Source organism: Mesoplodon bidens (genome assembly GCF_964165515.1).
Source record: "Mesoplodon bidens genome assembly, chromosome: X".
In the NCBI taxonomy this organism is placed as follows: Eukaryota; Metazoa; Chordata; class Mammalia; order Artiodactyla; family Ziphiidae; genus Mesoplodon; species Mesoplodon bidens.
Window position 1 is genome coordinate 91,423,464 of NC_138163.1, and position 26,996 is coordinate 91,450,459.

The 26,996-nt window shown below is 39.4% G+C and overlaps 1 protein-coding gene across 3 annotated transcripts in view; it reads right to left on the minus strand.

Annotated features, from left to right (window-relative positions):
* Nucleotides 1-5,343: 5,343 nt before the first annotated feature.
* The window catches only part of NBDY (negative regulator of P-body association), a 40,011-nt gene continuing 18,358 nt past the window's right edge, over nucleotides 5,344-26,996 (minus strand). The window contains exon 3 of one of the 3 annotated variants that reach the window (XM_081222325.1): nucleotides 5,344-5,837. The gene's annotated coding sequence lies outside the window, so the exon portion shown is untranslated. The other 2 variants (XM_081222324.1, XM_081222327.1) reach the window with 2 other exon arrangements.

Below are 26,996 nucleotides of genomic sequence, written 5' to 3' on the forward strand. Positions count from 1 at the left end.
CGAGCCCGAGTGAGTTCAGTAACGTTAAACCCTGGCCAACAGCGGCAAAGTTGTGAAGAGATGCTGAGAGTAGGGATTCCACCACTTGCTGCTCCCAATCCCGGCCCTCCTTCCTCCCTGCATTTTCCCCAAATCAGTGACCCATGTACCCTGATGTTTCATGCCTGCGAAATATCCCCCTTAGGCCCTACCCGACAGGAAGGTGTTGACTTTTGTTGTCGCGGGATGTTTTCTGTGTGATTGTTTTTCCCCACCAATTTCAAAGGTGGTCCTACTTCCTGGGACAGCTTGGAGTACAAAAATGTTCAAAACAGACAGTCCACTCCTCAATTCTAAGGGTCTTTATGATACTTCAGCGTGTGCGGAATCCCTGGGACGTGGATGTTCTTTCCTTTGGAGCTCCCTTCTGCTCGCTCTACACAGCCAGGAAGACTTTAGAAGAGCAAAGAAAAGAAACGCTGAGGAAACTGTAAAGATCCTCAGGATCACCTTCCACATTGGTCTCGCGCCAGGCTCTGGGTGGCATGGGCGTCCTATCCTTAAACACTCATGCCACGGTGACCGCCTGCTTTCCTTTGCATCTGCTGACACAAAATGTCACCTGCCTCTTCAGTAAACAAAGTTTGTTGCCCTGCCATCAGGCCTCAGACACTGCAGCCGCCTGTGATGGTGGCCCTCGAGGGCAATTCAGGATGGAGAAAGCAGGATACTAGCCCTGGAATGTTCAGATACATATCTAGGAGTCATTTCAATGGACCAAGACTCTTGTGTCTTCCCTTAAGTAGAAAAGCATCCAAACCTCTGAATTGAGATGTCTGGGTGAGGTTTTGTTGTTGTTGTTGTTGTTGGTGGTGGTGGTGTTGGTGGTGCTGGTTGTGATACTGTTCTGTTGATTTCATTGTTTTGTTTTTTGTCTTTGTGATTAGCAGCAATCTTTTGGTGTTCCCCAACATGTTTCTAGGTTTTCCATTTAATTCAACGAAAACTCCTAAGCAGCCTGGCTCCTTCCTCCCGTACTTCTTCAGAACCCTTCCACAGCGCTTTGTGAATGGGTGTCGCCGTGTCTGTAGTGTTCAGTAAGATCCCAGAATAAAGGTCCCTGTCAGCTTTTACGTTGTACCTTTTTCTTCTCTCCATACATCCTGGTGGCTCTGGATAAAGGCTCTGCTCCGTAGTTTTGAGGCTCTGCCTGGAAACGCTTTATTCCTTTAAGGTGTTGAGTGGTTCTTCACAAGTGGTTTCTGAGATGTGTGCTTGTGCATATGTGCGTGTCCGTGGGTGAGTCTGTTAGTGTGTGTGTGTGTGTGTTTTCCGGGGATCCATAATTTCCCCTGCAAGATCTCACGCGTCTTACAGGGAGAACACTAGTCTAGTGTCAGGGGTTAGGTTGAGAAGCAGAGAGATCTCCATGCCAAACTAACCCAAAAAGTTCCCTTCTTCCACATGACCCTCCAAACACCAAGACCCACATCCCCTCCCCCTCTGCCCTGTACTCCACCTTCTCCCAAAGGATAAAAATTCACAGGGGCACCTGGAAAAATTGAGCATGACATGTGCACGGTCTTCTGGCAGAGAACTGAAGCCTGAGAGCCTGGCTATCGCGGCGTGTGGGCAGAAAGACCCCGGTGGTAGCGAAGTTTTGGACAAATGTAGGCGAGGCTAAGTGGCCTTCCCAAAGTAGACCCACCTGTGTGACCCATGCCATCCCCAGAATTCGCACCCCTGCGCACAAAGAATGCTCGGGGGTTCCACACAGGGATGCAGCTCCGTGGACTCTTCTGGACCCTTGTGATTCAAGTAAAGAAGGGGTCACAACCTTCGGAACCTTCCCGGAATTTGCCTGCCACTGACCCACCGGATCTTTGTCCCAGTGAAGCACTCAACTTGAGCAGAACAGAAGTTGCTCACTAGGAAGAGATGCGGTGCAGACAAGCCACAGTCCAGCAAGAGTCAGAAGATACAAAGAAGGCACTCAAAGTACACTGGTGGGATCTCTGCAGTGTCATTGGCAGCGATGCTCATAGTGAACCAGGGCATCAAGGGAATCAGGAACTGCCTAGCTACACTTGTGGGTTTCGCAGAAAATGGCCAAGTTGGTGAAGAGCCCAGCTGAAGTTGAGATGGGTGGTCTGTGAGCTGGGCTATGAGTGGGGATGAGGATAATGGGATATTGGTGCCTCTGTGGCTGCTGCCCCTGCTGCTGTTGATGATGATGATAATGAAGATGAGGAGGAGGAGAAAAAGGAAGAGGAGGAGGAGGAGGAGGAGGAGGAAGAAGAGGAAGGTGATCTAATAGTTTCACAGCCACCACTGCACAACGTCCTCTCCTTGGTAGCTAAAGGCGTTCGCGAAGGCTCGGTGGGGGCAGGGAAAAGGGTAACTGCCATTTCTGTGGCCAGAGTACCATCCAGCGGAAGGCGTTATGTGAAAAGCCCAGGCAGCCGAGCTGTGTCTTCTGCCCTTCGCAGGGAACAGCGAGGCTGTGCTGGGCCGAATGGGTTCTGCCCAAGGCGCAGGAGGTCTCCTCCACGGGGTCTCAGAGGCCTCTGAGGGCCGCGTGGCTGCCAGTGCGACTCTGTCGGGAAAATCATGAGCTCTGGGGGCCCCGGACACAGCAGGCAGCTCCCAGACTGTCCAGCCCAAGGAGCGCAGCTTCCCCCGTCAGCCATCTTGGGGGTGGGCCCAGAGGAATTCTGCAACTTCTCCTCCGGTGTCCCTGCTGGGGAGTGCCCGGGTGCCCTGCCTGCGGCCACACTGGTGTCAAGTGACCCGTTTTCTCGCTGGTAGTTGCATAGAATTGAAAGTCTATGAATATTTTCACTCATGAAACACAGAAGTGCTGTTGTTCACTTTTGAGCGCCCCTGTTGGAATATGTGTTTCCTATTTGTGCTTGTTTGTCTTGTTTATTGTTGTCTGTGAATTTGTGATAGACCTTTTTTTGTGTGAATGGTTTTGTGGGTTTTCAAAAATTAATTTTTTGTTTTAGTTTTTTAGTGGTATGATATGTTTTGTTTTGTTTGTTTTTTTGAGTTCATGTGTTCCTGGTTCTTTTTTGAGAAATACACTGTGTTTAATTGTGGTTCTTTCTGAATGTAGAGGTCTCATTATGAAATTTTTTCAATGCTTTTACAGTTCTTCATTTCTGGAATGTTCTTTGAATGTTCATAGTGTAAGTTATGTTTTTCTTTTTTTGTTTCTCCCTTATTTTTATCTCCTCACTCTCCTTTAGATGTAGGGAAAGAAAAGTTTGATAAAATATTGTGTTGGCTTAAAATTTGTTCTGGTTTTTCTTTAAGATATACCGGAAAATCTGAAGGAACATTTTGGCCAACCCTCTAGCTCATATGTTGTTCAAACAGTTGAAAGAGAATTACCATATTATGCAACAATCCCACTTCTAAGTTTATATCAAAAACAAATTAAATTAGTGTGTGTAAGATACATCTCAATTCCCAGGTTCATTGTAGTATTATTGACATTCGTCAAGTATGAAATAACCCATGTGTCAGTTGAATGATTGTTGAAGAAAAGAAAAATTTATATACATTTATAAAATGGAAACTTATTTAGCCTTCAAATAAGGAAAATCCTGTCATCTCTGCTAATGTTGTTAATCTGGAACATGTTATGCTAATTGGAATAATCCAGATACAGAATTATAAATACTGCATGATTTCACTTGTATGTGGAATCTAAAAAAGCTGAACTTATAGAGGCAGTGGGTAGAATGGTGGTCATCAGGCACCTTGGTTTTGGGGAAATGGGGATATGTCAGTCACAGGCTATAAGGTTTTCATCTGTAAGGTTAATGATTCTGTATATCTAATATATAGCACCATGACTATAGTTAATAATCATTGAAATTAATATACTAATATATATATATAGTATATTCTTGAAATTTGGTAAGAGAATAGAAGATAAACTTTAAATTAAGTCTGTGAGGTGAAGAATGTGTTAATTGTCTTGATTTTACAATGTATGGAATATTACTCTGCAGTCTTTAAATATATGCAACTTTGATTTGTCAAAATAAGGAAAACATCGAAAAAATTAATGCAACATGAAATGTTATATACAGTCTTCCTTCGATATTTATAGGACCCCCCAGATGTATAGAAATATGGGGATGTTCACATCCCTTGTATAAAATGGTGTAGTATTTTTCTGTAACTTAAGCATAACCTCAGGAATACCTTATAACATCTCTTAATTACTTAGAATACCAAATACAATGTAAATGCAATGTAAAAATTTGTTGGTGAGGTGTAAATACAAGTTTTACTTTTTGGAACTTTGTGGAAACTTTTCTCCTCAATATTTTCAGTCCTCAGCTGGTTGAATCCTTGGATGTGGAACCCACCGATACTGAGGGCCGACTGTATCCTAAGTGGACAACAAATTCTAATATGGGAACGTTTTAGCATATTACATCCAGTATTTCTTCACCAATGTATTCTCATACTACCCATGTGTGAGAGAGCTATTGTTACTGAAAATTGGTATCATTAATATTTAAAATAATAGTCAGTCTTACAGGGGTCATATGAGGATCTCCTTTTAAAATCATTTTTATCACCCAAGCACTAACATGTGTCTAGAGACAGTCTAGATTCTTTTAAATTTTAACATCTTACATATGGGCTTCCCTGGTGGCGCAGTGGTTAAGAATCTGCCTGCCAATGCAGGGGACACGGGTTCAATCCCTGGTCTGGGAAGATCAATCATGCCGCGGAGCAACTAAGTCCTTGTGCCACAACTACTGATCCTGCTCTCTAGAGCCCGCGAGCCACAACTACTGAAGCCCGCGTGCCTAGATACCATGTTCTGCAACAAGAGAAGCCACGACAATGAGAAGCCCGCGCACCACAACGAAGAGTAGCTCCCGCTCACTGCAGCTAGAGAAAGCCCTTGCACAGCAACGAAGACCCAACACAGCAAAAAATAGAAACAAATAAATAAATTTATTTTAAAAAATCTTATATATATTTTAATTTTCCACTTGTCTGTCGTTTTTTTTCACAAACTCCACTAATGTATTGGTTTCTCTTTCACTATGAGATTAATTTCGACATATTTTAACTTTTTTTTTTTTTTTTTTTTTGCGGTATGCGGGCCTCTCACTGCTGTGGTCCCCCCTGCCGCGGAGCACAGGCTCCGGACTCGCAGGCCCAGCGGCCAAGGCCCACAGGCCCAGCCGCTCTGCAGCATGTGGGATCTTCCCGGACCGGGGCACGAACCCGCGTCCCCTGCATCGGCAGGCGGACTCCCAACCACTGCGCCACCAGGGAAGCCCCATATTTTAACTTTTGACATGACTTTAACTCTTTCCTATTAGTTGGCCTTTTCTTATGGCATTTTGCAGAATAAATATTCTCATATTTTATCTTGTTAATTATGTTATTTTTTGTCTTTTTTGACTTCTGATTTATGTATCAGACTTGAGAGTATTCTTTTCCAAATGAAGAGTTATTATTTTATTTCCTCTTTTATTCAACTGTGGTGAAATTCAAGTATCGTGAAATTAACTATTTTATTTTATTTAAAAATTATTTATTTATTTATTTATTATTTATTTATTTTTTTCTGTGTTAGGTCTTCATTGCTGCGTGTGGGCTTTCTCTAGTTGCCGCGAGCGGGAATTACTCTTCATTGCGGTGCACTGGCTTCTCACTGAGGTGCCTTCTCTTGTTGCGGAACACGGGATCCAGGAGCATGGACTTCAGTAGTTGTGGCTCGCGGGCTCTAGAGTGAAGTCTCAGTAGTTGTGGAGCATGGGCTTAGTTGCCCCGTGGCATGTGGGATCTTCCCCGACCAGGGCTCGAAACCGTGTCCCCTGCATTGGTAGCCAGATTTTTTTTTAAACATCTTTATTGGAGTATAATTGCTTTACAATGGTGTGTTAGTTTCTGCTTTATAAGAAAGTGAATCAGCTATACATATACATATATCCCCATATCTCCGCCCTCTTGCATCTCCCTCCCTCCCATCCTCCCTATCCCATCCCTCTAGGTGGTCACAAAGCACAGAGCTGATCTCCCTGTGCTATGTGGCTGCTTCCCACTAGCTAGCTATTTTACATTTGGTAGTGTATATATGTCCATGCCACTCTCTCACTTCATCCCAGCCTACCCTTCCCCTTCCCTTGTCCTCAAGTCCGTTCTCTACTTCTGCATCTTTATTCCTGTCCTGCTCCTAGATTTATCAGAACCTTTTTTTTTAGATTCCATATATGTTAGCATATGGTATTTGTTTTTCTCTTTCTGACTTACTTCACTGTGTATTACAGACTCTGGGTCCATCCACTTCACTACAAATAGCTCAATTTCATTTGTTTTTATGGCTGAGTAATATTCCATTGTAAATATATGCCACATCTTCCTTATCCTTTCATCTGTCGATGGACACTTAGGTTGCTTCCATGTCCTGGCTATTGTAAATATAGATGCAATGATCATTGCGGTACATGACTCTTTTTTTTTTTTTTTACAGTACGCGGGCCTCTCACTGTTGTGTCCTCTCCCATCGCGGAGCACAGGCTCCGGACGCACAGGCTCTGTGGCCATGGCTCACGGGCCCAGCCACTCCGCGGCACGTGGGATCTTCCCGGACCGGGGCACGAACCCGTGTCCCCTTCATCGGCAGGCGGACTCTCAACCACTGCGCCACCAGGGAAGCCCCATGACTCTTTTTAAATTGTGGTTTTCTCAGGGTATATGCTCAGTAGTGGGATTGTTGGGTCATATGGTAGTTCTATTTTTAGTTTTTTAAGGAACCTCCATACTGTTCTCCATAGTGGCTGTATCAATTTACATTCCCACCAACAGTGCAAGACGGTTCCCTTTTCTCCACACCCTCTCCAGCATTTACTGTTTGTAGATTTTTTTTGATGATGTTCATTCTGACTGGTGTGAGGTGATACCTCCAAATTGAATATTTTAAAGTGAACAGTGGCATCTATCACTTTCACAGTGCTGTGCAACCTCCATCTCTATCAAATTTCAAGATATTTGCAGCAAGCAAAAGGAAATTCTCTACCCATTAAGCAGTTTTCCACTTCCCTACTAACTGCCTGCCTCTGGCTGCTTTTCACCTCTACAGATTTACCCATTCTGGACATCTCATATCAATGGAATTATACAGTATGTGACCTTTTCTGTCTACTTTCTTTCACTTAGAATGTTTTTGTGGTTCATCCATGTTTAGCATGTATCAGGACTTCATTGCTTTCTATGGCTGAATATTATAATAGTTGATTTTATATATATACCACAATTTCTTTATCAATTATTTCCTTGATTTGTGTTGTTTCCACATTTTAGCTATTGTTAAAAGTGCTGCTATGCATAGTAGTGTGTAAGAATTTGTTTCAGTGCCTGTTTCAATTGTTTTGGGTGTATATATAGGAAAGGAATTTCTGGGTTGTATGGTAATTCTGTGTTAACTTTTTGAGAAACAGCTAAACTCTTTCCATAGCAGCTGCACCGTTTCACATTTCTATCAGCAATTGTACCAGTATTCCAATTTCTCTACATCCTCACCAACACTTATTACCTTTATTTGCCCCCAATTATAGCCATCCTCGTGGGTTTGTAGAGTTCTGGTTAGATTTGCATTTCCTTTATGACCAATGATGTTCAGCATGTTTTCAAGTTCTTATTGACCATTTGTATATCTTCTTTAGAGAAATGTCTATTCAAGCTTCTCCATCCTTCATGGAAGCAACCTAAGCGTCCATCGACAGATGAATGGATAAAGAAGATGTGGCACATATATACAATGGAATATTACTCAGCCATAAAAAGAAACAAAACTGAGTTATTTCTAGTGAGGTAGATGGACTTAACGTCTGTCATACTGAGTGAAATAAGTCAGAAAGAGAAAAACAAATATCATATGCTAACACATATATATGGAATCTAAAAAAAAGTTTCTGAAGAACGTAGGGGCAGGACAGGAATAAAGACATAGATGTAGAGAATGGACTTCAGGACATGGAGAGGGGGAGGGGTGAGCTGGGATGAGGTGAGAGAGTGACATGGACATATATACACTACCAAATGTAGAATGGATGGCTGGTGGGAAGCAGCCGCATAGCACAGGGAGATCAGCTCAGTGCTTTGTGACCACCTAGAGGGGTGGGATACGGAGGTTGCAAGGGAGAAGCAAGAGGGAGGGGATATGGGGATATATGTATATGTGTAGCTGATTTACTTTGTTATACAGCAGGAGCTAACGCACCATTGTAGAGCAATTGTACTCCAATAAAGATGTTGAAAACAAAAACAAAAACAAAACAGTTTCTCTGTCCTTCTTAAATTTGGGCTGTTTATCTCTTTGTTGTTGAGTTGTAAGAGTTTTTTTCATATTCTGGATATGGGCCCTTACCAGATATATGATTTGCAAATATTTTCTCCCATTCTTTAGGTTGTTTTCCCTTTCTTTATGTCCTTTGCTACCCCAAAGTTCTCAATTTTGATGAAATCCACCTATTTTTTTCTTTCATTGCTCCTGCTTTTGGTGTCATAATCAAACATTCACTATCAAATCCAAAGTAAAGAAGATTTACATTTGCTTCTAAGAGTTTTATGTTTTAGCTCTTGTAATTAGGTCATTGATTCATTTTGAGTTGAATTTCTTATATTATTTTGTGCACGTGGATATCCAGTTTTCCCAACACCATTTGTTGAAGAGACTGTCCTTACTCCATTGAGTGGTCTTGACACCTCTGTTGAAGTTCATTTGACCATATAGGTTTATTTCTGGGCTCACTTGTCTATGCTGGTAGTCTATCTGTCATTATGCCAATACCACACTGTTTTGATTACTGTAGTTTTGTAATATGTTTTGAAATCAGGAAGTGTGAGTCTTACAATTTTGTTCTTTTCCAAAATTGTTCTAGCTATTTGGGGTTCCTTAAGTATCCATATAAATTTTAGGATGAGTTTTTTCTATTTCTGCAAATAAAAAAAAAGCCCAAGAATTTGGATAGGGACTGCATTGAATCTGTATATCATTTTCAGTAGTATGGACTTCTTAACAATATTAAGTTTTCCAATCCATGAACATGGACTGTCTTTCCATTCATTTGTCTTCTTTAATTTCTTTCATCCATATTTTGTAGCTTTCAGTATACAGGTCTTTCACCTACTTGGTTAAATGTATTACTAGGTATTTATTTCTTTTGGATAGTCATGTAAATAGGACTGTTTTCTTTTTTTAATTAAAAAATTGTTTATTTATTTTAACATATTTATTGGAGAATAATTGCTTTACAGTGGTGTGTTAGATATGGGGATATGTGTATATGTATAGCTGATTCACTTTGTTATAAAGCAGAAACTAGCAGTGAAGTAAGTCAGAAAGAAAAAAACAAATACCGTATGCTAACACATATATATGGAATCTAAAGAAAAAAAAATTCTGAAGAACCTAGGGACAGGACAGGAATAAAGACGCAGGTGTAGAGAAGGGACTCTTTTCTTAATTTTCTTTTTGGATTATTCACTGCTGGTGTATAGAACCATAGCTGAATATTGTGTGTTGATTTTGTATCTTGCAACTTTACTGAATTCTTTTATTAGCTCTTGTAGGTTTTTTTGGTATGTGGATCCTTTGGGATTTTAATATATAGGGGATCATGTGATCTGCAAATGGAGATAGTCTTACTTCTTTCTTTCCAATTTGGATGCCTTTTATTTATTTATTTTTCTTCATAACTGCTCTTGTTAAAATTTCCAGTGCAACGTTGAACCACAGTGGTGAAAGAAGGCCTCCTTGCCTTCTTGGTCTCAAGAGGAATGCTTTAACTCAGTTATCATTAAGTATTGTGTTAGCTGTTTGTTGTTCATAGATGTCTTTTATTACATTGAGGAAATTCTCGCTATTCTTAGTTTTCTGATTTTTAAATCATGAAATAGTATTGGATTTTGTCAAATGCTTTTTCTGCATCAATTGAGATTATGTATTTCCTTCCTTCATTTTACTAGTGTGGTGTACTACATTGATTGATTTTCTTATATAGAACCACCATTTTTCATTTCCGAGATAAATCCTACTTGGTCATGGTGTATAATCAATCTATTTCTCCCCCCTCACCCCATATATATAACGCAGTGTTGGATTCACTTTGCTAGTATTTTGTTAAGGATATTTGTATTTATATTCATAAAGGATATTGGTCTGTATTTTTTTTTCCTGTGGTTTCTTGTCTGGCATTTACATCAGGGTAATTCTGGCCTCATAAGTTAACAGGCAGTGTTCCCTCCTCTTCTATTTTTGGAAGAGTTTGTGAAGGATTGGTGTTAATTCTTCTTTAAATATTTGGCAGAATCCATCAGTGAAGATCAGAGAGATTCTTGATTACTGATTCAGATTTTCTGTTTCTTCTTCTTCTTCTTTTTTTTTTTTTTGCAGTACGTGGGCCTCTCACTGCTGTGGCCCCTCCTGTTGTGGAGCACAGGCTCTGGACGTGCAGGCTCAACGGCCATGGCTCACGGGCCCAGCCACTCCGTGGCATGCGGGATCCTCCCGGACCGGGGCATGAACCCACGCCCCCTGCATCAGCAGGCGGACTCCCAACCACTGCGCCACCAGGGAAGCCCCTCTGTTTCTTCTTAAGTAGGTTTCAGTAAGTTGTGTATGTTTAGGAATTTGCCCATTTCATTTAGGTTAACTAACCTGTTTGTATGCAATTATTCACAGTACTCTCTTATAATCTTTTTTTTTTCTGTAAGGTAGTAATGTCCCCACTCATTTCTGATTTAGTTATTGTTTTAGTTATTTGTGTCTTATCCCTTTTTTCCTTGGTCCAGGGAATGTTTTCTCAATTTTGTTGACCTTTTCAAAGAACCAACTTTTGATTTTGTTTGTGCTATTGTTTTTCTATTCTCTATTTTATTTACACTCTAATTTTTATTATTTCCTTCTTTCTGCTAGCTTTGGGTTTGGTTTTTTTTTTTTTTTCTTGGTTCCTTAAGTTATAAAGTCAGGTTTTGAGATCTTTCTTCTTTTTTAATGTTGACATTTACCAAATGTATACATTTGGTATATTGTGTTTTCATCTTAATTTATCTCACAGTATTATATTATATTTCCCTCATGATTTCTTCTTTGACCCATTTGCTGTTTAAGGATGTGCTATTTAATTCCATCTATTTGTAAATTTTCCAGTTTTCCTGTAATTAATTTCTAACTTCAGTCCATTTTGGTGGGAGAAGATACACTGTATGATTTAAATTTGTGGACTAACACATGGCCTATCCTAGAGAATGTTCCTGGCAGTTGAGAGAAATGTGTACACTACTATAGTTGGACGGAGTGTGGTATACTTGTCTGTTAGGTCTACTTGTTTATAGTGTTGTTTAAGTCTGCTATTTCTTTATTGGCCTTCTGTCTACATGTCCTATCCATTATTGAAAGTACAGTATTTGTCTCCAGCTATTACTGTCTATTCCTCCCTTCAGTTTCTTCAAAATTCTTGATATTTCATTTTGCATTGTCATAGATAATATATGTGCTACAACATTTTATTTTATTGTGAGGATAACCATCCAAATGGGCATAGACTTTCTGATTTTTCTGACTGAAGAGTTGTTGAAGTCTTTGTTTCCCTCTTGGAACATTACCTTCATGGGCTATTTCAGTATCTTATTTCCTCATAGGCACCATTAGGGTGCCCAAGAGTTCTAAGGTTTTTATAAGGGTTCATACAAAAACCTGTCAGTCAAAAGAGCACATACTCTGTGATTCCATTTATACAAAGTTCAAGAACAGGCCAAATTAACCAATGGTGATAGAAATCACAATAGTGGTTACTTCTTGAGGGTACTGACTTGGAAGGGGCACAAATGGGTCTTTTGAGTTACTGGAAATGTTCTATATTTTGTTTTAAGTGGTGGTAGTTACACAAGTGTATAAATACATAGACAAATTCACCGAGCTATATACTTAAGATTTATTACTTTACTATGAGTTATATCTCAGTTAATAAGCAAAACAAAGAAAACAAACCAATGAACTTCTGTTGTGTACTTTATTCCTTTTTTTAACAATCCTAATCAACCAGATGGAAAGACACTACACTGAGAATTCAACTCAAATCAATGTGCATCTACCAAGTGTGTATATGATATGTGCAGTAATAGACAAATACCAGGCAGAGAAGAAGCAAAGTGGAAGTAGTCACATCTAGAGACTGAGGACAGGAAATGAGGGAATATTTTTCTGAGACTAGGACAACTGAGAAGGGCTTTGAAGAACAAAATTCATGAGGTAGACAAGGGCCTAAAGATATTAGAGGGAGCCAACTGTACAAAGAAATGGGAATGAAATAACAAAGTTCAAGGAAAGCCTAGTGGAATATAAAATACAAGAAAAGGGTTGTAGAAGTCTGGGATGGGGGGTAGGAATTAGAGGCAACAAGCAAGGCTTGAGTAAGAGGATTATCATAGAGAATCTTTTAGGTCATGCTAACATTTTAACATAGAAAACAGGAAGTCATGAAAGGATTTTAAGTAGGTAAAAATATGGTTAGATACTAATTCTAGAGGCTGTACCAAGGGTCAACAGCAGTAGTGGAACAAGCTGGAGATCAGTTAGAAAACTATTATTGTCATTTAGGAGAAAAATGGTAAGGGTCCAAACCAGGGTATGGGAATGGAGATTTGGGAATGGGAAAGAAAACAAATTCATGAGATATTTTGAAGGAATAATAATTGTGATTTTGTGACAGATTAAACTATGGAAGTGAGAAAGGAGAAGTATGACATGGTGACCTAGTTTTTGCCTTGGGAGTATTAATACCAACAAGAAAAAGGTTTGTGGTGCTGCTGGTGGAGCCATGAAAAGTTCAGTTTTAGCTGTGTTCAGTTTGAGGTGCTGGTAAGGCATCTACATAGAAAAAGCCAGCAGGCAGTTGGCTTCATGAGTCTGAAGCCCGGCATAACGACTTGTGTTGGAGATACAGATTTGGGAGTCATTTGCATAATGTTTAATTTAACTCAAAGAAGTGAGTGACAGCTTCCCTGGTGGCGCAGTGGTTGAGAGTCCGCCTGCCGATGCAGGGGACGCGAGTTCGTGCCCCTGTCCGGGAAGATCCCACATGCCATGGAGCAGCTAGGCGTGTGAGCCATGGCCGCTGAGCCTGTGCATCCGGAGCCTGTGCTCCGCAACGGGAGAGGTCACAACAGTGAGAGGCCCGCGTACAGCAAAAAAAAAAAAAAAAAAAAAAAAAAAAAAGGAAGTGAGTGAGATTGCCAAGGAGATTCAGGAACCACCAAATCTAAGGATCCAGATAGAGTATTCAGAAAAGGAAAGTGAGAAAACAATGAAAGAGGAGAACTGGAAGAGAAGGGTGTCATAGAAAGGAAGAGAGGAGATAATTTTAAATGTCACAGAAGGTCAAGATAAGGACTGAAAACAATTCACTAGATTTGTCAATTAGAGTTATGGTAACCTCTACCACAAAGCATAATGCATGGCCATTCTCACAAATTCCTGCATCTCTACATAAAGTTTATTAACATTCTCACCCATTTTTATCTTCTTTCCTCTGGTTAGTTTTCTCAATCCTATCTAGCCCACTTTCTTAAATATTTTAATGCCTATTCTAATATCATGAAATTAAATACACAAAATTTCAAAAATTTGTTATCAATAATATGAAAGAGAAATCCAAATAAAGTAGTTTATAAAGAAATAAGATGTATTTCAATATGTAAATGCTGGGACATAACATTAAAAGACATGCAGAAAAATATACAGAAAATGCCTGTAAATGTGGCAACTACAAATGATGACTGATACAGGTGTGTTATTACTGTTATTTCAAATATCCAAGAGCAGCATTTTTGTATGTGACATGATTTTCCAAAATTATGAACATTCTTGGTAACATCATGAACAAAACAAAGTAAGATCTTAAGTTGGTTTACATGGTAGTTGTATTCTGGGAAAAGTCAGTGTATATTAAAACTTTCTTCTTTGTATATAAAATGGAGTTCAATTCAAGGCCTAGATCAACATAAACATACTTTTCACCTATATGAATATCCAATGGGATATTCAAGTTGTATGGGATATAGAAAAATTAATTTTTGTGCAGTCTGTCCTGCATATTGCAGGACATTTAGGAATCTTGACCCTGCCCACGATATGCCAGGAAGCCCTCCATCATTATGATATTCTTTTTTTTTTTTTTTTTTTTTTGCCATGCCACGTGGCATGTGGGATCTTAGTTCCCCGACCAGGGATTGAATCTGCACCCCCCTACAGTGGAAGCTCAGAGTGTTAACCACTGGACTGTTAGGGAAGTCCCCATTATGATATTCTAAAATGCTTCTCACAAACTTTCAAACCATCCTTTGGGTTTATACTACCTTCATTGAGAGTCATTACTCTATTCTTGTCCAAAGAAGAAAACAAGTGCTTCCCTTGGCACTGCTTCACCCTCTAACAACTAGGCCTATTTCTTTTCCTTCTCAGTTATTATGAATTGTCTTCTCTCCTAGATCATCAATCTCTCCCTCTTTTCTTGTTACTTTCAGCCAATACACTTTCTCAAATTTCTATCATTTTCTATATCATCTAATTTTTATCTTCCCCTTCTCATCTAAACATCTCCTATGAGTGGTCTACACCAACTAGCTTCAATTTGGCACCTCCTAGTCACTCCTTAACCCGCTGCAATATGACTTTTGTTCTAACAACAACATTGAAACCATTCATGTTAAATTCACTAATGAACTTAATTCACAAATTAATGTTTATATTTCAGCACTAAACTTACTGAACCCTCTACTGCTGTTCACTACATGTTTTCCTAAAACTGGGCATCAAAAACTTCTGGATCCTCCTCTCATCCTGTTTATACTTTAGCTTTTCATCTTTTTCTAGATAATCCCTTAATGTTGGTGGTCCCCAGAATTTCCTCCTCAGCTAGTAACTTTTCCCTATATACGCCCTCTACTAGATTATCTATCTTACTCACCTGGTTCAACTATCACCTTTATGCTGATGGCTTCCAAATGTATTTACCTGCTAGTTCTGCAGTCTCATAACTTTACAGATATATCTTATTCAAAACGTCCAAAACTTGCTCCTCTTGTATTCTATATCTCGGTTAGAGATTTCACCTAATACTCAAGCCAGAAACTTAAGAATCATTCTTTATTATTCTGTCTCCACTGGCCCCCATCCCATTTGTGATGGTCTTTTAATGTGTAAACTTGGCTAGGTTAGATTTTCCAGTGGTTCAATCAAGCACAGATTTAGGTATTGCTGTGAAACCATTTTGTACAAGTGATTAATGTCTGTAATCTCCTTTAAGTAAAGGAGATTATCCTAGATAATCTGGGTGTACCTGATTCAATCAGTTGATAGGCCTTAAGAGCAGACCTGAGACTTTCCTGGAGAAGAAATATCTCCTATGAACACCAACTTCAGTTTGTGCCAGAGGTCCAGCCTGAAATTCCTGAGAGACTGCTCTGTGGATTTCAGACTTACCTAGCCAGTCCCCAAAATCACATAGGTCAATTCTTTGCAATAAATTTCTTAATATGTATCTCTTACTGGTTCTGTTTCTCTAGTTTAACCTTGATTGATATGCCATGTATTTAGTAATACTTCATCAACCTTTCTCAAATCAGTTCCTCTGTTATTCATCTCAACTATGATTTTTTTCTTTTTGCGGTACGCGGGCCTCTCACTGTTGTGGCCTCTCCCGTTGTGGAGCACAGGCTCCGGATGCGCAGGCTCAGCGGCCATGGCTCACGGGCCCAGTCACTCCGCGGCATGTGGGATCTTCCCAGACCGGGGCACGAACCCGTGTCCCCTGCATCAGCAGGCGGACTCTCAACCACTGCACCACCAGGGAAGCCCATCTCAACTATGATTGACTGAGTTCAGGCCCTCATCATTTCTTGTTAGGATTATCACAAAAGCATCTTAAATGGTCTTCTCACCCCAATCTTTACACCATCCTCCATATGACCACTAGTATGATCTATATAAAATATAAATGGGAACATAGTACCCTCTTTAAAAATCTTCAATAACTTCTCATTTCCTACAGATTTATCTTAAACCTATCTAGCATGGCACATAAGGTCTTCACGTTCATGCTCTAGCTTGCTAATCTAGTTTCATCTCTCCACTCTAGGAAACCTATTTGACTTGTAGATATGCTTACCATCCACCTCCATCCCCCAACAAGAGCAGGCTATATCAAACTTCTGTACCTTTGGTATTCTATTCTCATTGCTTAAAGTTCTTCCATCTATTTGTCTCTCTACCATCCCCCATCCTAACTTAATACTTCTACTCTTTTTATTAAGACTCTGCTTAGACATTGATTCACACAGGAGGTCATCCCAGACCTCACTAGTATACACCCTCCTCTTTTCACTTATAACACTCTATTCCAATTTCTACTTACAGCACTTACCAAATCAGTTTATGAACTCCTTGGGTAAGTTAGGTGTCTTATTTTTGTAACCCTAGCATCTAGAAAAATACCTAGAATTAAAAAGATGCTCAATATATTTTTATTGATTGAATGAAAGGATAGATGGATCATGCTCTGGATATCAGGTTGGTTCCTATGAATTATGGCTATCCAAAGATATTCACAGCCTAGTTCCATGGCAAAAGGAACTTTGCTGATGTGATTGAGAACCTTGAGGTGGGGGAGAATATTCTGGATTACCTAGGTGGTCACACTGTATTTGCATGAGTCCCTTAAAGCAGATAATTTTTCCTCAGGAGAATCAGAGAGAGATGGGAAGATAAAAGAAAATGGAGACTTCTGCATATATATCCAAAAGAAATAAAAACAGGACATTGAAAAGATAGCTACACTCCCATATTCATTACAACATTATTCACAAGAGCCAAGATATGGAAACAACCTAAGTGTCTATCAACGGCTGATATAATAAAGAAGTTATTATATATATATATTATATATATATATTATATATATATATATACTCAGCCATGAAAAAGAAGGAAATTCTGACATTTCTGACATTCTGACATAAGGGATAAATTTTGACATTATGCTGAGTGAAATAAGCCAGAGAGAGAAAGACAAACACTGCATGTTATCAATTATATGTGGAATCTAAAAAAAAAAAAGTCAAACTCTTAGTAACAGAGAGTAGAAAAATAGTTGCTAGGAGCTAGGGTTTGGAGGAAATAGAGAGAGGTTTGTAAAAGGTTACAAATTTTCAACTATAAGATGAAGAAAGTTTGAGGATCGACTGTAAAACATGTTAACTATAGTTGATAACACTGTACTACATAATTGAAATTTGCTAAGAGACTAGAACTTAAATGCTCTCACCAAAAAAAAAAAATGCGAGGTGATAAACGTGCAGATTAACTAGATGATTGGAATCCTTGCACAATGTGTATGTATAACAAATCACCACGACTTACTCTTCAAATATCTTACAATTTTATTTTTCAATTATACCACAACAGGGAAATCCCTGGCAGTCCAGTGGTTAGGACTCCCTGCCTTCACTGCCAAGGGACTAGGGTTTGATCCCTGGTCAGGGAAATAAGATCCAACAAGCTGCACAGTTTGGCCAATAAATAAATAAATAAATAACAACAAACATTTTTTTATGACTTCAGATTTTTTTTATTAGTTTCTGCTTTATAACAAAATGAATCAGTTATACATATACATCTGTTCCCATGTCCCTTCCCTCTTGCGTCTCCCTCCCGCCCACCCTCCCTATCCCACCCCTCCAGGCGGTCACAAAGCACCGAGCTGATCTCCCTGTGCTATGAGGCTGCTTCCTACTAGCTATCTACCTTACGTTTGGTAGTGTATATATGTCCATGCCTCTCTCTCGCTTTGTCACAGCTTACCATTCCCCCTCCCCATATCCTCAAGTCCATTCTCAAGGAGGTCTGTGTCTTTATTCCTGTCTTACCCCTATGTTCTTCAGGACATTTTTTCCCTTAAATTCCATATATATGTGTCAGCATATGGTATTTGTCTTTCTCTTTCTGACTTACTTCACTCTGTATGACAGACTCTAGGTCCATCCACCTCATTACAAATAGCTCAATTTCATTTCTTTTTATGGCTGAGTAATATTCCATTGTATATATGTGCCACATCTTCTTTATCCATTCATCCGATGATGGACACTTAGGTTGGTTCCATCTCCTGGCCATTGTAAATAGAGCTGCAATGAACATTTTGTTACATGACTCTTTTTGAATTATGGTTTTCTCAGGGTATATGCCCAGTAGTGGGATTGGTGGGTCATATGGCAGTTCTATTTGTACTTTTTAAAGGAACCTCCATACTGTTCTCCATAGTGGCTGTACCAATTCACATTCCCACCAGCAGTGCAAGAGTGTTCCCTTTTCTCCACACCCTCTCCAGCATTTATTGTTTCTAGATTTTTTGATGATGGCCATTCTGACCTGTGTGAGATGATACCTCATTGTAGTTTTGATTTGCATTTCTCTAATGAATAATGATGCTGAGCATTCTTTCATGTGCTTGTTGGCAGTCTGTATATCTACTTTGGAGAAATGTCTATTTAGGTCTTCAGCCCATTTTTGGATTGGGCTGTTTGGTTTTTTGTTATTGAGCTGCATGCGCTGCTTATAAATTTTGGAGATTAATTTTTAGTCAGTTGCTTAAGTTGCAAATAATTTCTCCCATCCTGAGGGTTCTCTTTTGGTGTTGTGTATGGTTTCCTTTGCTGTATAAAAGCTTTGAAGTTTCATTAGGTCCCATTTGTTTATTTTTGTTTTTATTTCCATTTCTCTAGGACGTGGGTCAAAAAGGATCTTGCTGTGATTTATGTCATAGAGTGTTCTGCCTATGTTTTCCTCTAAGACTTTGATAGTTTCTGGCCTTATATTTAGGTCTTTAATCCATTTTGAGCCTACTTTTGTGTATGGTGTAAGGGAGTGATCTAATCTCACACTTTTACATGTAGCTGTCCAGTTTTCCCAGCACCACTTATTGAAGAGGCTGTCCTTTCTCCACTGTATATTCCTGCCTCCTTTATCAAAGATAAGGTGACCATATGTGCGTGAGTTTATCTCTGGGCTTTCTATCCTGTTCCATTGACCTATATTTCTGTTTTTGTGCAAGTACCATACTGTCTTGATTACTGTAGCTTTGTAGTATAGTGTGAAGTCAGGGAGCCTGATTCCTCCAGCTCCGTTTTTTGTTCTCAAATTGCTTTGGCTATTCGGGGTCTTTTGTGTTTCCATACAAATTGTGAAATATTTTGTTCTAGTTCTGTGAAAAGTGCCAGTGGTAGTTTGATAGGGATTGCATTGAATCTGTAGATTGATTTGGGTGGTAGAGTCATATTCACAATGTTGATTCCTCCAATGCAAGAACATGGTATATCTCTCCATCTATTTGTATTATCTTTAATTTCTTTCATCAGTGTCTTATAGTTTTCTGCATACAGTTCTTTTGTCTCCTTAGGTAGGTTTATTCCCAGATATTTTATTCTTTTGTTGCAATGGTAAATGGAAGTGTTTTCTTGATTTCATTTTCAGATTTTTCATCATTAGTGTATAGGCCTGCCAGAGATTTCTGTGCATTAATTTTGTTTCCTGCTACTTTACCAAATTCATTGATTAGTTCTAGTAGTTTTCTGGTAGCATCTTTAGGATTCTCTATGTATAGTATCATGTCATCTGCAAACAGTGACAGCTTTACTTCTTCTTTTCCAATTTGGATTCCTTTTATTTCCTTTTCTTCTCTGATTGCTGTGGCTAAAACTTCCAAAACTAAGTTGAATAAGAGTGGTGAGAGTGGGCGACCTTTTGCTGTCCCTGATCTTAGTGGAAATTCTTTCAGTTTTTCACCATTGAGGATGATGTTGGCTGTGGATTTGTACTATATGCCCTTTATTATGTTGAGGAATGTTCCCGCTATGCCTACTTTCTGGAGGGTTTTTATCATAAACGGGTGTTGAATTTTGTCAAAAGCTTTCTCTGCATCTATTGATATGATCATATGGTTTTTCTCCTTAAATTTGTTAATATGGTGTTTCACAACGATTGATTTGCATATATTGAAGAATCCTTGCATTCCTGGAATAAACCCCACTTGATCATGGTGTATGATCCTTTTAATGTGCTGTTGGATTCTGTTTGCTAGTATTTTGTTGAGGATTTTTGCATCTATGTTCATCAGTGATATTGGCCTGTAGTTTTTTTTCTTTGTGACATCATTTTCTCATTTTGGTATCAGGGTGATGGTGGCCTTGTTGAATGCGTTTGGGAGTGTTCCTCCCTCTGCTATATTTTGGAAGAGTTTGAGAAGGATAGGTGTTAGCTCTTCTCTAAATGTTTGACAGAATTTGCCTGTGAAGCCAACAGGTTCTTGGGTTTTGTTGGAAGATTTTTAACCACAGTTTCAATTTATGTCCTTGTGATTGGTCTGTTCAAATTTTCTATTTCTTCCTGATTCAGTTTTGGCAGGTTGTGCATTTCTATGAATTTGTCCATTTCTTCCAGGTTGTCCATTTTATTGGCATAGAGTTGCTTGTAGTAACCTCTCATGATCTTTTGTATTTCTGCAGTATCTGTTGTTACTTCTCCTTTTTCTTTTCTAATTCTATTGATTTCGGTCTTCTCCCTGTTTTTCTTGATGAGTCTGGCTAATGGTTTATCAATTTTGTTTATCTTCTCAAAGAACCAGCTTTTAGTTTTATTGATCTTGGCTATCGTTTGGTTCATTTCTTTTTCATTTATTTCGAATCTGATTTTTATGATTTCTTTCCTTCTGCTAACTTTGGGTTTTTTTTTGTTCTTCTTTCTCTAATTGCTTTAGGTGCAAGGTCAGGTTGTTTATTCGAGTTGTTTCCTGTTTCTTAAGGTAGTATTGTATTGCTATAAACTTCCCTCTTAGAACTGTTTTGTTGCATCCCATAGGTTTTGGGTCTTCGTGTCTCCATTGTCATTTGTTTCTAGGGATTTTTTGATTTCCTCTTTGATTTCTTCAGTGATCACATAGTTAATAAGTAGTGTATTGTTTAGCCTCCATGTGTTTTTATTTTTTACATATATTTTCCTGTAATTGATATCTAGTCTCATAGCGTTGTGGTCAGAAAAGATACTTGATACAACTTCAATTTTCTTAAATTTACCAAGACTGGATTTGTGACCCAAGATATGATCTATCCTGGAGAATATTCCATGAGCACTTGAGAAAAATGTGTATTCTGTTGTTTTTGGATGGAATGTCCTATAAATGTCAATTAAGTCCATCTTGTTTAATGTATCATTTAAAGCTTGTGTTTCCTTTTTCATTTTCATTTTGGATGATCTGTCCTTTGGTGAAAGTGGGGTGTTAAAGTCCCCTACTATGAATGTGTTACTGTTGATTTCCCCTTTTATGGCTGTTTGCCTTATGTATTGAAGTGCTCCTATATTGGTTTCATAAATATTTTCAATTGGTATATCTTCTTCTTGGATTGATCCCTTGAACATTATGTATTGTCTTTCTTTATCTCTTCTAATAGTCTTTATTTTAAAGTCTATTTAGTGTGATATGAGAATTGCTACTCCAGCTTTCCTTTGATGTCCATTTGCATGGAATATCTTTTTCCATCCCCTCTCTTTCAGTCTGTACGTGTCCCTAGGTCTTAAGTGGGTCTCTTGTAGACAGCATATACAAGAGTCTTGTTTTTGTATCCATTCAGCCAGTCTGTGTCTTTTGGTGGGATCATTTAATCCATTTACATTTAAGGTAATTATTATTTTTTTAAGGTAATTATTGATATGTATGTTCTTATTCCCATTTTCTTAATTGTTTTGTGTTTGTTATTGTAGGTATTTTCCTTCTCTTGTGTTTCTTGCCTAGAGAAGTTTCTTTAGCATTTGTTGTAAAGCTAGTTTGGTGGTGCTGATCTTTCTCAGCTTTTCCTTGTCTGTAAAGTTTTAAATTTCTCCATCAAATCTGAATGAGATCCTTGCTGGGTAGAGTATTCTTGGTTGTAGGTTTTTCTCCTTCATCACTTTAAATATGTCTTGCCACTCCTTTCTGGCTTGCAGAGTTTCTGCTGAAAGATCAGCTGTTAACCTTACGTGGATTCCCTTCTGTGTTTTTTGTTGTTTTTCCCTTGCTGCTTTTAATATGTTTTCCTTGTATTTAAGTGTTGATAGTTTGATTAATATGTGTCTTGTCATGTTTCTCCTTGGATTGATCCTGTATGGGACATTCTGTCCTTCCTGGACTTGATGAACTACTTCTTTTCGCATATTAGGGAAGTTTTCAACTATAATCTCTTCAAATATTTTCTCAGTCCCTTTGTTTTTCTCTTTGTGTTCTGTTATCCCTATAATTTGAATGTTGGTGCGTTTAATGTTGTCCCATAGGTCTCTGATACTGTCCTCAGTTGTTTTCATTATTTTTTCTTTATTCGGCTCTGCAGTAGTTATTTCCACTATTTATCTTCCAGGTCACTTATCCGTTCTTCTGCCTCCATTATTCTGCTATTGATCTCTTCTAGAGTATTTTTAATTTCATTTATTGTGTTGTTCATCGTTGCTTGTTTCCTCTTTAGTTCTTTTAGGTCCTTGTTAAATGTTTCTTGCATTTTCTCTATTATATTTCCAAGATTTTGGATCATCTTTACTTTCATTATTCTGAATTCTTTTTGAGGTAGACTGCCTATTTCCTCTTCATTTGTTAGGTCTGGTGGGTTTTTATCTTACTCCTTCCTCTGCTGTGTGTTTTTCTGTTTTCTCATTTTGCTTATCTTCCTGTGTTTGGGGTCGCCTTTTGGCAGCCTGCAGTAGTTCCCTTTGTTTTTGGTGTCTGCTCCCAGCCGCTATGTTTGGTTCAGTGGGTTATGTAGGCTTTCTGGTGGAGGGGACTAGTGCCTGTGTTCTGTTGGATGAGGCAGAATCTTGTCTTTCTTGTGGGCAGGTCCACGTCTGGTGGTGTGATTTGGGGTGTCTGTGGCCTTATTATGATTTTAGGCAGCCTCTCTGCTAATGGGTGGATTTGTGTCCCTGTCTTGCTAGTTGTTTGTCATAGGGTGTACAGCACTGTAGCTTGCCTTTCTTTGAGTGAAGCTGGGTGTTGGTGTTGAGATGCAGATCTCTGGGAGATTTTTGCCATTTGATATTATGTGGAGCTGAGAGGTCTCTTGTGGACCAGTGTCTTGAAGTTGGCTCTCCCACGTCTGAGGCACAGCACTGACTCCTGGCTGCAGCACCTAGAGTCTTTCATCCACATGGCTCAGAATAAAAGAGAGAAAACATAGAAAGAAAGAAAGAGAGAAAGAGGATAAAATAAAATAAAATAAAGATAAAATAAAATAAAGTTATTAATATAAAATATAATTATTAAGAAAAAATATTTTTTAAGTAAACAAACAAGGAAAAAAACGGATGGACAGAACCCTAGGACAAATGGTGAAAGCAAAGCTATACAGAAAAAATCTCACACAGAAACATACACATACACACTCACAAAAAGTGGAAACAGGGAAAAAATAATATATCTTGCTCTCAAAGTCCGCCTCCTCAATTTGGGATGATTCTTTGTCTATTTAGGTATTCCACCGATGCCGCGTACATCAAGTTGTTTGTGGGGAGTTAATCCGCTGCTCTTGAGGTTGCTGGGAAAAATTTTCCTCTCTCTTCTTTGTTCGCACAGCTCCCGGTGTTCAGCTTTGGATTTGGCCCCGCGTCTGCCTGTAGGTCACTGGAGGACGTCTCTTCTTTGCTCAGACAGGACAGTTTTAAAGGAGCAGCTGATTCGGGGGCTCTGGCTCACTGAGGCCGGTGGAAGGGAGGGTCACGGAGTGCGGGGCGAGCCTGGGGCATTAGAGGCCTGCGTGATGTTGCAACAGCCTGAGGCGTGCTGTGCGTTCTCCCGGGGAAATTGTCCCTGGATCCCGGGACCCTGGTAGTTACGGGCTGCACCAGCTCCCGGGACAGAAGGTGTGGTTATTGACCTGTGCTTGCACACAAGCTTCTTGGTGGCTGCAGCAGTGGCCTTAGCATCTCATGCCCGTCTCTGTGTTCCACGGTGATAGCTCTGGCTCGCTCCTGTCTCTGGAACTCCTTTAAGCAGCTCTCTTAATCCCCTCTCCTCATGCACCGGGAAGCAAAGGGGGAAGAAAAAGTCTCTTGCCTCTTCGGTAGGTCCAGACTTTTTCCCGGACTCCCTCCTGGCTAGCTGTGGCGCACTAGCCCCTTCAGGCAGTGTTCACGCCGCCAACCCCAGTCCTCTCCCTGCACTCCAACCGAAGCCCGAGCCTCAGCTCCCAGCCCCTGCCCGCCCCGCCGAGTGAGGAGAAAAGCCTCTCGGGCTGGTGAGTTCCGGTCGGCACTGATCCTCTGTGCGGGAATCTCTTCACTTTGCCCTCCGCACTCCTGTTGCTGCGCTCTCCTCCGTGGCTCCGAAGCTTCCCCCTCCGCCACCCACCGTCTCCACCTGCGAAGGGGCTTCCTAGTGTGTGGAAACCTTTCCTCCTTCACAGCTCCCTCCCACTGGTGCAGGTCCCATCCCTATTCTTTTTTCTCTGTTTATTCTCTTTCCTTTTGCCCTACCCAGGTAAGTGGGGAGTTTCTTGCCTTTTGGGAGGTCCGAGGTCTTCTACCAGTGCTCAGTGGGTGTTCTGTAGGAGTTGTTTCACGTGTAGATGTATTTCTGATGTATATGTGGGGAGGAAGGTGATCTCTGCGTCTTTCTCTTCCACCATCTTCCCCAATCTGGATGAACTTTTTAGGAATAATTATGTTTTAGGAATGTGTATGTCCAGGGCTTCCCTGGTGGTGCAGTGGTTGGGAGTCCGCCTGCCGATGCAGGGGACACGAGTTTGTGCCCCGGTCCGGGAAGATCCCACATGCCGTGGAGCGGCTGGGTCCGTGAGCCATGGCTGCTGAGCCTGCACATCTGGAGCCTGTGCTCCACAATGGGAGAGGCCACAACAGTGAGAGGCCTGTGTATCGTAAAAAAAAAAAAAATCTGTCCAGGGTGTAGTGAAAAGGGAACCCTCCTACACTGTTGGTGGGAATGTAAATTGGTACAGCCACTATGGAGAATAAAACTAAAAACAGAGTTACCATATGATCCAGTCATCCCCTTCTGGGGCATATATTTGGAGAAAAACATAATTCAGAAAGATACATGCACCCCAAGGTTCACTGCAGCACTATTTACAATAGCCAGGACAAGGAAGCAACCTAAGTATCCATCAACAGAGGAATGGGTAAAGAAGACATGGTACATATATACAATGGAATATTACTCAGCCATAAAAAGGAATGAAGTAATGCCATTTGCAGCAACATGGGTGGACCTAGAGATTGTCATACTGAGTGAAGTAAGTGAGACAGAGAAAGACAAATATCATATGCTATTGCTAATATGTGGAATCTAAAAATATGGTACAAATGAACTTACTTACAAAATAGAAATAGAGTCACAGATATAGAAAACAAATTTATGGTTAACCAGGGGGATGGGGGAGGGATAAATTGGAAGATTGGGATTGACATATACACACTATTATATATGATAGATAACCACCAAGGACGTACTGCATAGCACAGGGAACTCTACTCAATAATCTGTAATTACCTATATGGGAAAAGAATCTAAAAAAGAATGGATATATGTATATGTATATAACTGATCCATTTTGCTGTACAGCAGAAACTAACACAACATTTTAAATCAACTATACTCCATTAAAAATTAATTTAAAAAATCTCTCCAGATATTTGGAAATTTACTTGATATTTAGAGTTGTTCTAAATTAAGTGATGGAAGTTTATTGGATAGCTAGGTTATTCCCAAATAAAATAAGATACTGAGATATAAATTACTGAACAGAGAAACTAAAGGTATTTAGCACTAATGATAAATGTTTGGTGCCACCCTGAGATATTCTCTATAAGAAAGCATATGTTTTTAGAAATCATTAGTATTTATGTTTACCAATCTACAAAGTCCTGGTGTAGAACACAGTTTATGGTTGCTTAAGGAAAGTAGGGTGTGTGTTTTAAACAAAGGAATGTATGAGGAAGGGCATTACATTCTCTTAAGCAAAAGAGTAATTTTTGTCCTACAGCTGGTTGCTCCTAAATGGAAAGAAAAGGGACAAAGTAACATAGATACAAAAAGTTATAAAAGGTTTGTGGAAAAGGAAAAGGAAATTTAGTTGGGTAAATGGATTTTTTGGGGGATTGGCCTGGGCAAGAATGGATTTGTATTCTCCCCTCAAAGTTTTCTTAAAATGCTGCTTTTAATAACAGATTGTATGAGTTTCTTTGCCTTTAAGTGATCTGTATTGGCTTTTGAGATCTCTTTTAACTTTGGTTAAGGCATAAGTATTGTCTCTCAGTGACCTATGATCTTATTTGACCAAGTGTTTTGAAAGTTTTTCACAAACTTCCCAAGTAACAAATTTTAATTAAATTTCTTTTGACTTCCAGCTAACTTTGGGATGCTTTAGAGGGCCCCTGAGGTATCTTAACGAAAAATATTTAACTAGTATTATTTGGTATGTTAAAGTACATGGAGAACATTATCACATGAGCAATAAACCTACTTAAAATACATTGTATGGATGAATGGCATTCTAAAAATTATATAAAAATTATATAAAATTCCTGAAATTTGGATATGTCCTGGTATAATGCTATAGTTCTAGTTGTTATCTTAAAATGTTGTATGTCACAACAGTAACCAAGTTTCTTTATCAATTTCACTGTAATCAGATGTTTAACCATGCATGTTAAAGTCTTTTGTCATTTATAAACAATTATTGTTGTACTGATGCTGTTGCAAAAAGTGCTTCATCTTCAAGAAGATTGATAGGAAGGCTACAGAAGCAGTTACAACAGTTCCACCTCAAGATGTTGGCTACATGAAGATTCCAGGATTCCACTCCTTACTACCCTCTGGCTCAAAACAAGAAGCCACCCTGCCACTGGGGTCCCTAGATCAGGCATCCAGAGAGTTTTACTCCCTGAC